We start from the raw sequence: 13,544 nt of genomic DNA on the forward strand, positions 1-13,544 counted from the left end.
AAATAATTGGTCTTGCTTATATTGTTGTACCTCCTACCGATCCACTAGAACAATATTTGCTAGAGCATGAGAATGATATGCATTTGGATGAAAGGAATTAAATAGATAGGATACTCCTTGATCAACAACCTATCCTTAAGCACAACTTATGAGTTAAAATTTTAAGTGATCCTCCTCCACCCAAGGGAGATCCTGTATTTGAGCTTAAGGCTTTACCTGATACTTTGAAATATGCTCATCTTGATGACAAGAAGATACATGTTATTATTAGTGCTAACCTTTCAGAACATGAAGAAAAGAGATTACCTAAAACTTTAAAGAAGCACATGGCTGCTATTGCATATACTCTTGATGATCTTAAGGGCATAAGCCCCACTCTCTGTCAACACAAGATTAATATGGAACCTGATGCTAAACCAGTTTTTGATCATCAACACCGTATGAACCCTAGGATGGAATAGGTTGTAAGAACTGAAATATTAAAACTTCTAGAAGTAGGTATAATCTATCATATTGCTAATAGTAGATGGGTAAGTCATGTTCATTGTGTTCCTAAGAAAGGTGGTATAATTGTTGTTCCTAATGATAAAAGTGAACTTATAACACAAAGGATAGCAACTGGTTATAGGATGGTAATTGATTTCAGGAAATTGAATAAAGCTACTAGAAAAGATCATTATCGCTCGCCTTTTATTGTTCAAATGTTAGAAACATTATCTAAGCACACACACTTTTGCTTTCTTGATGGATATTCTGGATTCTCCCAAATACCTGTGTCAAAAGAGGACCAAGAGAAAACTACCTTTACTTGCCCTTTTGGAACTTATGCTTATAGGTGTATGCCTTTCAGTTTATTCAATGTACCAGCTACCTTTCAAAGATGTATGACTGTTATATTCTCTAAATTTTGTGAAAAGATTGTTGAGGTTTTCATGGATGATTTTTCCGTTTATGAGACTTCCCTTGATGATTGCTTGAGTAATCTTGATCGAGTTTTGTAGAGATGTGCAGAAACTAATCTCGTCTCGAATTGGGGGAAGTGCCACTTTATGGTGAATGAAGGTATAGTGCTTGGGCATAAAATTTCTGAACGAGGTATTGAGGTGGATAAGGCCAAAGTTTATGCAATAGAGAAAATACCTTGTGCAAAAGATATCAAAGGTATAAGAAGTTTCCTTGGTCATGCTGGTTTCTATAGGCGTTTCATTAAATATTTCTCAAATATTTCTAGGCCTTCAACTAATCTTCTCCGAAAAGATGTGCCTTTTGTTTTTTATGATGATTGCGTATAAGCCTTTGAAATACATAAGAAAGCTTTAATTTCTGCACCAATTGTCCACTTCACCCATTGTAAAACCACCTCATTGGAACCTACTAATTGAAATTATGTGTGATCCTAGTGATTATGTTGTTGGTGCTGTTCTAGGGCAAAGACTAGACAAGAAATATAATGTTAGTCATTATACTAGTAAGACCGTAGACACTACTCAAAGAAATTATGCTACTACTGAAAAGGAATTTTTAGCAGTTGTTTTTGCATGTGATAAGTTTAGACCTTATATTGTTGATTCTAAAGTGACTATTCATACTGATCATGCTTCTATTAAATACCTTATGGAAAATAAAGATGCCAAACCTAGACTCATTAGATGGGCAATATTCCTCCAAGAATTTAATCTGCATATCGTTGATAGGAAGGGAGCTGACAACCCTCAAGCAGATAACTTGTCTAGAATGGAAAATGTTCTTCATGACCCACTACATATTGATGATAATTTTCCTGATGGGCAACTTGATCTTATAAACACTTCACGTAGCACTCCTTGGTATGCGGATTATGCTAATTAAATTGTTGTTAAGTATATTCCACCTAGCTTCACCTATCAACAAAATAAAAAGTTCTTCTACGATTTACGACATTACTTTTGGGATGATCCACATCTTTATAAAGAAGGAGTTGTTGGAAATATTCTCTAGAGGCAATAATAAAATAGTTATTATTATATTTCCTTGTTCAAGATAATCATATATTATCCATACTAGAATTGTATTGAATGGAAACTCACATACATTGGTGGATACATAGAGAACACAGTGTCCCTAGTAAGCCTCTAGTTGACTAGCCCGTTGATCAAAGATGGTTAAGGTTTCTTAGCCATAGACAAGTGTTGTCACTTGATAACGGGATCACATCATTAGGAGAATGATGTGATGGACAAGACCCGAACTATGAACGTAGCATGTGATCGTGTCATTTTATTGCTACTGTTTTTTTGGATGTGAAGTATATGTTCCTATAACCATGAGATCCTGTAACTCACTGACACCGGAAGAATACCTTGTGTGTATCAAACGTCGCAACGTAACTGGGTGACTATAAGGATACTCTACAGGTATCTCCAAAGGTGTCGTTGAGTTAGCATGGATCAAGACTAGGATTTGTCACTCCGTATGATGAAGATGTATCTCGGGGCCCACTCGGTAATATAACATCACAAGAAGCCTTAGAAGAAATGTGACTAAAGAGTTAGCCACGTGATTTTGTATGATGGAACCAGTAAAGAGACTTGTCGGTAATGAGATTCAAACACGTATAGAGATACCGACGATCGAATCACGAGTCTCGGGGCCCACTCATTGAATTATGTATGTTGGTAACCTAATGTTGTTCGGAGTCTTGGATGAGATCCCGGAAGTCACGAGGAATTCCAGAATGGTCCGACGACAAAGATTCATTTATAGGAAGGGTGCATTTGGCTTCCGGGAGGATTTCGGGCATTACCGGTAAAGTACCAAGAGTGACGAATGGTTTCGAGGTTCCACCGGGAGGGGCCACCGACCCGAAGAGGGACCAAAAAAGCCCAAGGGTGGCGCACCAGCCCGTGATGGGCTGGTTGGCCAGCCCAAGTGGGCTTATTCAGCCGAAGTGTCAAAAAGAGAGAGAGAGGTGGCGCAAACCTACTAGTAGGAGGACTCCGTCTCCACCAAACCGAATTGGAGGAGGACTCCTCCCTCCTCCTTGGTGCGCCGTGCGAACCCTAGGGTTTTTCCCTAGGGCGCCACCCCTCTCTCCCTCCTATATATAGTAGACGGTAGAGAGGCTAGCCGCACCTCAAGCCACGGCACAGCCCCTCTCCCTCCACTACTTCGTGACACCTCGTAGGTTATTCCGGTAGTGCACGACGAAGCCCTGCCGGAGTAGCTCCACCATCATCACCGTCATGACGCCATGTTGCTGGAGAATTTAGCTACCTCTTTGTCACTCTTGCTGGATCAAGAAGGCAGAGATTGTCATTGAGCTGCATGTGTGCTGAACGCGGAGGTGTCGTCCGTTCGGCACTAGATCGTGATTGGATCGCTGGACGGCTTGCGATTTAGATCGCGAAGATGTTCGACTACATCAACTGCATTTCCTAACGTCTCTCGCTTAGCGATCTACAAGGGTATGTGGCTCAGATCTCTCCTCTCATAGATGGTCATCACCATGGATATATCTTATGTGTGCGTAGGAACTTTTTTGTTTCCCATGTAATGTTCCCCAAAAGTGGCAACATGAGCTAGGTCTATGCGTAGAGGACATCTCAAGTAGAACTCAAAAGAGTTTGTGGGCATTCATATTAAGATTGCTTCCCTCCTTAGTCTTTTCTTGATTCGGCGGTATTGTTGGATGAGGCGGCCCGGACCAACATTACTCGTACGCTTACGGGAGACCGGTTCCATTGACTAACATGCAACTTGTTGCATAAAGATGGCTGGAGGGTGCCTGTTTCTCCTACTTTAGTTGATTCAGATTTGACAAAGGCGGTCCTTGCACAAGCTTAGATAGAACTTGTATATCACCGTTGAGGTGTTGCGTAAGTAAGATGCGATCATGCTAGATACCCATAGCAGCCACGTAAAACATGCAACAACAAATTATAGGACGTCTAACTTGTTTTTGCAGGGTATGTTGTGATATGACATGGCCAAAGACATGATATATATTTGATGTATGAGATGATCATGGTGTAATAGTTAAATATCGACTTGCATGTGGATGCTACGGCAACCGACAGGAGCCATAGGGCCGTCTTTAATTATTTTGCGCTTGGTGGTGCTTTGCTTTATCGCTAGTTCATTAGATTTAGTAGCAACAACATAGTTAGCGCTACAACCTCGATGGCAGCACAAGGACGAAGATCATGGTGTGGCGTCGGTGATGATGGAGATCATGTCAGTGCTTTGAAGATGGAGACCAAAAGCAGAAGTTCATGGGCATATCATGTCACTTATGATTTGCATGTGATGTTAATACTTTTATGCACCTTATTTTGCTTAGGACGACGGTAGCATTATAAGGTGATCCCTGACTAAAATTTCAAGATAAAATTGTGTTCTCCCCGAGTGTGCACCTTTGCGAAAACTCATCATTTCTAGACACCATGTGATGATCGGGTGTGATAGAGTCTACGTTCACATACACGGGTGCAAAACAGTTGCACACGCGGAACACTCGGGTTAAACTTGACGAGCCTAGCATGTATAGACATCGCATTGGAACACAAGATACCGAAAGGTCGAACATGAGTCATATAGTAGATATAATCAGCATAGAGATGTTCACCATTGAAGCTAACTCAACTCACGTGGTGATCGGGCTTAAGTTAGTGAATTTGGATCATGTGACACTCGAATGACTAGAGGGATGTCAATTTGAGTGGGAGTTTATTGGTAATATGAGTAACTAAACTCATTTATCTTTAACATAGTCTAAGTAATCTTTGCAAATTTCATGTTGTAGATCAATGGCTCGCGGACTAGCACCCTTGAATTTTAATGCGTTCCTAGAGAAAGCTAAGCTGAAAGATTATGGAAGTAACTTTGTTGACTGGGCCCGTAATATGAGGCTTATGCTCACGGTTTTCCTAAAAGCAATATGTCCTTGATGCACCGTTAGGTGGCATGCCACCCCAACCGGCGACCCAAGATGATGTTATGAACATCTAGCAATCGCGTCTAGATTACTACTCAGTAGTTCAATGTGCAATTTTATATTGCTTAGAACTGGGACATCATTGACGTTTTGAACGTCATGGATCATATGAGATGTTCCACGAGTTGAAGTTTATCTTTGAGAAGAATGCCCGGATCGAGTGGTATGAAACCTCCGATAAGTTCTATGCTTGCAAAATGGAGGAAAACGGGTCTGTCAGTGAACATGTGCTCAGAATGTCTGGGTACTCTAACCGCATGGCTGAGTTGGGAATTGTTCTCCCGCCAGAGGAAATCAGTGACAAAGTTCTTCAATCACTGCCACCTAGCTATAAAAGCTTTGTGTTGAACTACAACATGCAAGTGATGAATAAATCAGTTGCCGAGCTATTTGCGATGCTGAAAGTCACTGAGTCAGAAATCCAGAAAGAACATCAAGTTTTGATGGTCAATAAGACCACCAATTTCAAGAAAAACGGCAAGGGCAAGAAGGGTAACTCCAAGAAGAGTGGCAAAGCAGTTGCCTCCCACGAAGAAACCCAAGGCTGGACCCAAGCCGGAAACCGAGTGCTATCATTGCAAGGGGATTGGTGATACGTCTCCAACGTATCTATAATTTTTGATGATTTCATGTTATTATCTTGTAAAACTTTGGATGTTTTCTATGCCTTTTATATCTTTTTGGGGACTAACTTATTAACTCAGTGCCAAGTGCCAGTTCCAGTTTTTTCCGTGTTTTTGACCCTTTTCGGAGGAGGATTTTAAACGATTCCAAACGGAACGAAACTTCCAAAAAGATTTTTTCCGAAACAGAAGAAGATCGGGGAACCTGAGAACCAGGACAGGGGGCCACCAGGGACCCCACAAGCCCCCTAGCCGTGGCCAGGGGGGCCCGTGCCTCCCAGGCTTGTGGGCTCCCTGGGCCACCTCTGCCCTAGGTCTTTCGCCTATATATTCCCAAAAATTCCAGAAAAAATAAGGAGATCATCGAAAGTACTTTTCCACCGCCGCAAGCTTTTGTCTCCGCAAGATCCCATCTGGGGCACGTTCTGGTGCCCTGCCGGAGGGGGATTCGAATACGGAGGGCTTCTTCATCAACACCATGACCTATCCAATGATGCGTGAGTAGTTCACCATAGACCTATGGGTCCATAGCTAGTAGCTAGATGGCTTCTTCTCTCTCTTGGATCTTCAATACAAAGTTCTCCATGATCTTCATGGAGATCTATCTGATGTAATCTTCCTTTGCGGTGTGTTTGTCGAGATCCAATGAATTGTGGATTTATGATCAGATTATCTACGAATCTTATTTGAGTTTCTTCTGATCTCTTATATGCATGATTTCATATCCTTGTAATTCTCTTCGAGTTGTGGGTTTTGTGTGGCCAGCTTGATCTATGATTCTTGCAATGGGAGAAGTGCTTGGTTTTGGGCTCATACCGTGCGGTGACCTCACCCAGTGACAGAAGGCGTAGCGAGGCACGCATCATGTTCTTTTCATCAAGGGTAAAAAGATGGGGTTTTCATCATTGGTTTCAGATTATCCCTCTACATCATGTCATCTTGCTTAAGGCGTTACTCTGTTCGTCATGAACTCAATACACTAGATGCATGCTGGATAGCGGTCGATGTGTGGAGTAATAGTAGTAGATGCAGAAAGTATCGGTCTACTTGTCTCGGACGTGATGCCTATATGTATGATCATTGCCTTAGATATCATCATGACTTTGCGCGGTTCTATCAATTGCTCGACAGTAATTTGTTCACCCACCGTAATATTTGCTATTTTGAGAGAAGCCTCTAGTGCACACTATGGCTGATGGGGTTATAGTCCCAGGGTAGGGTCATAGGTCTGCCCTATAGGTCCTACCCAAGGACTACCCTTTATAGAAGACAAGGCCCTTAGACAGTTCCGACTGAACTAAGGGCGCCCCCATCATCCAGTCGGCACGATCCACTCGGAGCATATCTAACGTACCGACTGGAATCCACTCTCTACATCGTAACCTCCCAGGAGGGCAACGGTCATACGTTTTCATACACCATTATTAGCATTTAAAGCTTACGTTACTGGTAACGTAAGCGTTTACTCGCCTCTACTCCACACTTGTCCACCGGGCCATTATGAAGGGCAGTGCACTCTATATAAGCCACCCTTCACCACTGATACTAGGGTTGGCACTTGCTGTAATCAACAATACACTCGACACAAAGCTCCCAAGAGCACTGAGACGTAGGGCTTTTACCTCCACCGTAGAGGGGCCTGAACTCATACATCCTCGCCGTAGCTAAGGCTCTGCCCATATACTTTCGTACCCCATACTTCTACTGTCAAACTTATACCCACGACAGTTGGCGCCCATCATGGGGTAGGCGTCTAAGCGACTTCCGGCAAGTTTGTGATTTCATCTTTTCGTCATGTCATCCGGCGGAGATCTGTGCATGGGTCACGAGATCCTCTTCGGTGCACTTCCCATAATCGCCGACGATTCGGCATGGCTTCGGGATGCGCCCCTCGACGTCGAGGCGCTTCCCAGTCGCGGGGCTACGCACTTCTGTGCCAGTTCCCGCAGCGTTCTTCTTCTCCAGCCATCAACCCCGGTGTCGATCTTCGCCCCCGTCACGCGCCGCAACAAGTGATCCCGTCGTCCGCAGCTTCAGCGTTGGGTGCGACACGCCCAAGCGTGACAAAACGCGTCCTCTCAAGTGGCGGTGCTCGAATCGGTTGTGGTCCCGCCGTCATCCCAGTACTTGGAGTCAGTTCCGACTGAACTACCTTCCGAGTATCCAGGTCACGGGCCTGCAGCCGAAATGCTGATGGCCGATTCCCACGAAAGTCCCCTCAGGACTGGTCGGAACGAGCGTGAGTTCGGAGAATCATCCGGCGCTCGTCGTCAGCACCATCGTTCTTCCAGTCGGCGCACTCGCCAGAGCAACGTCGAGGTGTTCCGCACACCCATCCTCAACTTGGCTGCAGCCGCTAGAATAGCCGATTCTCTCCAGCCGGCTGATTCAGAGGCTGATAGAGGAATCGAGCAGATCCGTGCCTTGTTGCATACGGCGCAGCAGCAAAATTCGGCAGTCTCCCAATCGCACAATAGGATCCACAACAGTTCTGTTCAAGCGAACGTGCATCGGTCGGTTTTCAGTCCCGACTCTCACCAGCGACGTAGAGGGGGCAGCCGTTCCAGGGACCCGAGTCGGAATCCGCTTCCCATTCGGTCTCATCCTGAAGATCGCCGCCGTTCGCGTACTCCTCCATGGACTGGGCCTTACGGGCCCCGGCATTACAATGATCGTCGTTCGGGCGGTGGCGCGCATGATCCAAGGCCTGATGCAAGAGGGTACATCGCCCAGAAGAAGGTCGACAAAAGTCGAGCCCACCGTGATGGTCACGATAGAGACCGTCCGAGTGGAAGCAGGACCGTTGTTTCTGGCCCCGAGTGCTTCAGTCGGGCCATCCGCTCATCTGACATCCCTCCCTACTTCCGATTGGCGACGGGAATCAGCAAATTCACACGAGAGTCCAAACCAGAAACTTGGTTGGACGACTACAGAGTGGCGGTCCAGATCGGTGGCGGAGATGACCATGTCGCCATGGAACATCTCCCACTGATGCTCGACGGTTTAGCACGAGCTTGGCTAAACCAGTTAGCCCCATCAAGCATCTACAACTGGGCAGATCTGTCCCGAGTCTTCATCAGGACCTCCGAGGGTACGTGCAAACGCCCTGCTGGTCTCGTAGAGCTTCAGCACTATGTCCAGAAGCAAAACGAGCCCTTGCGCGATTTCATCCAGCGCTGGACGACCCTCTACCACACGGTGGAGAACGTCACAGAGCACCAAGCAGTTTGCGCCTTCAAGGCAGGCGTTTGGTACAGAGATCTGTACCTGCGTCAGACAGGCGACATCTCCATGAGCAAGATGATGGAGATAGCCGCGCGCTATGCAAATGGCGAAGAGGAGGACCGCATACGTAGCGGCAAGCATAAGTCAGTCGCCAATGGAGATGGGTACAGCAATCGGAAGCAGAAGCAGAAAGCTCAATCCACTCCGCACGCAGAGGCAACAACTGTTACAAATGCCAAGTTCAAAGGCAAGGGGAAAGCACAGTACACCCCCAAGAAGAGGCAATCAGGAAATTCCATCCTAGATCAACCGTGTCCAATCCACACGAAGACGGATGATGAAGGCAATGTCATATTGCCGAAGCATACCACTCGGCAGTGTCGCCTCCTGATCCAAGGATTCGGTGAAGGACAGCCGATTGAGAAGGACACCGAGCAGGATGATGAGGACAAGGAGGATCCGTTCCCCCAAGTCCATGCAACATTGATGATTTTTGCTGATGTCGAAAGCAAAAGTCGACTGAAGCTGGTCAACAGGGAGGAAAACATGGCAACTCCACCCACTCCCACGTTCCTCAAGTGGTCACAGACCGCGATCACCTTTGATCAGTCAGACCACCCAGCACACGTACCCACCCCAGGGAGGCAAGCTCTGGTCGTCGACCCGGTGGTGGAAGGAGTTAGGCTGCGCAAAGTCCTCATGGACGGCGGCAGCGGCTTGAATATCATGTACGCCGACACTCTCAAGGGAATGGGCATTCCGATGTCCAGACTTAGCGAGAGCAGTATGCAGTTCCACGGAGTCGTCCCGGGAAGAAAGGCCAAATCACTCGGCCAGATTGCGTTGGATGTCGTTTTCGGCTCTGACAAGAACTTCCGTAAAGAGAAGTTAACATTTGAGGTGGTAGACTTCCAGAGTGCATACCATGCGACTCTAGGCCGTCCGGCATATGCGCGTTTCATGGCCCGTCCATGTTACGTCTATTTGAAGCTGAAGATGCCCGGTCCCAAAGGTGTGATTACTGTCACAGGCAATCGGCAGTGGGCCGAGGAGTGTCTGCAGCAGGGGTCGAGAATTGCCGATCATCAGATGGCTATACTCGAGCTGGATGAGTATAAGAAGACCGCCGACCCCGCTGACCTGATGCGTTCAAAGAAGCCAGCTTCCGAGTCCGCATTCCAGTCGGCGGGAGACACGAAGAAAGTCAGCATCCACCCGACGGACGACACCGCTGCCCCGACAAACATCTCCACCACCCTTGATCCAAAATAGGAAGCCGAGCTCATCCAATTCCTCTGTGAGAACTGGGACATTTTTGCATGGAAGCCTGCTGACATGCCAGGTGTACCGAGGGAGTTGGCTGAGCACCAACTGCATGTGGATCCTGCCGCTCGGCCCGTCCGAGAACGCCTGCGTCGGTCCGCCGTGCACAAGAGGAAAGCAATCGGAGAGGAGGTGGCTAAACTTTTGGCAGCCAACTTCATTCGCGAGGTACACCACTTCGAGTGGCTTGCTAATGTTGTCATGGTGCCCAAGAAGGACAAGTCTCTCCGTATGTGCATCGATTTCAAGCATCTTAATAAGGTCTGTCTGAAAGACCACTTCCCGCTCCCCCGCATTGATCAAATCGTTGATTCAACTGTGGGTTGTGAGCGCTTATCCTTCCTTGATGCCTATTCGGGCTATCATCAGATCCGTCTGTATGGTCCAGATGAATTAAAAACAGCCTTCATCACCCCGTTCGGGTGCTTCTGTTACATCACTATGCCATTCGGTTTGAAGAATGCAGGATCAACTTCTATGCACATGATCCAAAAATGCCTCCTAGACCAGATCGGTCGAAATGTGGAGGCATATATGGATGATATCGTCGTCAAGTCACGCAAAGGTTCTGACCTGCTGTTGGGGCATAGTTTATGCCTAAGTAATTTTGGTGATTGATGACATTACTGTAAAGGACTAACCGTGTGTGTTAAGGTTTCAGACAACACACGTCAACGGCACAAGACGACTCGTCTCCTCATTCATGGAACGGAAGCACGGCGCTCTCTACGATTCTCTTTATTTGAGTCATAGGAAAGCCGTACTATTAAGAGGGGATCCGTAGTGGAAAGGTTTGGGTGGAATCTATCTTTGCACGCGCACACTTCACATATTCTCCCTTACCTTCATCTTTGGAGCGGCCCCCGCCATTGTGTTTCTTTCCTCCTTGCAAAATTGTCCCCAGCGGTAGTACCTCTAGCCCTAGCGGTAGTACCGCTGGAATGCTAGCGGTAGTACCACTGCAGCCAGCGGTAGTACCGCTGGCTGGCGGTAGTACCGCCCCTGGTCAGCGGTAGTACCGCTCCAGGAGCTTAGTACCGCCTGCCTAGCGGTAGTTCGTGGACGGACCTTTTTGAGAAGACTTTCTTGGCGGTGGTAGTGCTTTTGCACTACCAAGAGCCCATCGGTAGTACCGCTGGAGCTCGGGCAGAGAGTGGGAAAACAGTCTGATTTCCCTCCCCCCACTATATAAAGGGTTCTTCTAGCTGTGGAACCTTATCTCTTACCTCTCTAAGCTCCATTGTTGCGCCCCAAGCTCAAAAGTGCCCGATCTCTCTCCCTAGCCAATCAAACTTGTTGATTCCTTAGGGATTGGTTGAGAAGGCCTAGATCCACACTTCCACCAAGAGAAAAGTTGATTCCCCCACCAATCCCTTGCGGATCTTGTTACTCTTGGGTGTTTGAGCATCCTAGACGGTTGAGGTCACCTCGAAGCCATATTCCATTGTGGTGAAGCTTCGTGGTCTAGTTGGGAGCCTCCAAGCTTTGTGTGGAGTTGCCCCAACCTTGTTTGTAAAGGTCCGGTCGCCGCCTTCAAGGGCACCTATAGTGGAATCACGGTACCTTGCATCGTGCGAGGGCGTGAGGAGAATACGGTGGCCTTAGTGGCTTTTTGGGGAGCATTGTGCCTCCACACCGCTCCAACGGAGACGTACTTCCTGTCAAAGGGAAGGAACTTCGGTAACACATCCTCGTCTCCATCGGTTCCACTTGTGGTTATCTCTATCCTTTACTTTGTATTTGCTTATGCTTGTGACTATATCTTACTTGTCTTAATAACTCTCTTGTTAGCTTCTTTAGGGTTCACCTCACTGTCGTATTATTTGTGAACCCATATGTTGTTTACCTTAACTTGCTTAGATTAATTAAAAAGTTTTCGTTGTCTATTCACCCCCCTCTAGCCAACCATATCGATCCTTTCAATTGGTATCAGAGCCACGTCTCTTTATTAAGGGTTTAACCACCCGAAGAGTATGGAAGGCGGAGAGGGAATTAACCATGGGCAACCCGAGGCCATGGACTTGACTTCGGTCACAAGGGACGACTTGAATACGGCTATGGCTGCCCTCAAGACGTCCTTGACGAACGAAGTCAAGACCATGCTTAAAGAGTTAATTGAGGGACTTAAAAGTTCACCTGAACCGGCTATAGTGGTTAAACCCACCGTCACCGATTCGGAGGCCAACTCCTCTAAGGAAGCGGCTAAAGGTATGCGACCTACCTCATCTCACGAAAAGGATGGGACTGGAACATATGCCTCAGTTCCACCTCCCATGGTCTATGGAGGATCCGTTCCCGCACCTCGTCTTAATCCTGTTGGTCCTCCTCCTAAGCTTGTTAAAGGTGACTTTCCTAACTAGGTATTTTCTATTAAGTCTCATTTGAATCACAGCTCAACAAACTTGTGGAGAATCATCGACCAAGGATATTATCCATACGACCCAAGCAACCGCACTCCAAGAGAAGATGCAGACAATCAATACAATCACTCTGCATTGTTTATTCTCCAGTCTGCAGTGCCACCTGAAGATCTTCCCCACTTGCGTCCCTTCACGTTGGCCAAGGATTGTTGGGAGCATATTATGGTGTTGTACAAGGGAAGCTCAAGCATTCAACGATCCAACTATGAAGTGATACTTGATAAGGCCGATGAGTTTGTGATGAAGGAAGACGAGGACCCTCGTGATCTCTATCGGAGGGTGACTGCAATTGCTGTGGCGCTCAAGGATGTGGATGATACATGGGTCAAGCGCAAGTTCCTCAAAGCCATCATGCCTTTCAACAAAGCCATGTCATCTGTCATTCGTCAGCGGCCAGACTTCCACTCCTTGTCTTCCAGTGAGGTGCTGGATGAGTTCATTGTAATGTCAATCATGAACGAAACAGCCGACAATGCACTTGCTCGTGTTCGATCAAAGACAACTTCACCCAACCTTGCGTTGAAAGCAAAAGCAATGCTTGAAGAAGAAGAATAAGATGAGGAAGAGGAGAGCTGCCCTGAAGACACAAAGTATGCCTATCATGAGCACATGGCTCTTGCATCAAGGCAATTCTGGGGCAACAAGAGGAACTCAAGACCCACCTTCACCAAGAACAACTTGAGTGGATTCAAACCCAAACAACGAGTAAGGACATGTTATAACTGTGGTAACATGAGTCACTTCGTGGCCGAATGTCCCTATGAGAAAAGGGAAGACAACGGAGGCAAGCTCATTCGCAAAGACAAAACCAAATCATTTCCAATCAAGAACAACTTTTTGAAGAAACCTCACCCAAAAGGGATGGTGGCCCTTGAAGAGTATCCTTCCGATGATGATGGTGATGATGATGATATAGTGGCAACGGCAACTGTTGCTATTGCCACTACCTCTTCCCAGAAGGTGTCTCTCTTCAACGCCCCC

This window comes from Hordeum vulgare, chromosome 5H, assembly GCF_904849725.1.
Source record: "Hordeum vulgare subsp. vulgare chromosome 5H, MorexV3_pseudomolecules_assembly, whole genome shotgun sequence".
In the NCBI taxonomy this organism is placed as follows: Eukaryota; Viridiplantae; Streptophyta; class Magnoliopsida; order Poales; family Poaceae; genus Hordeum; species Hordeum vulgare.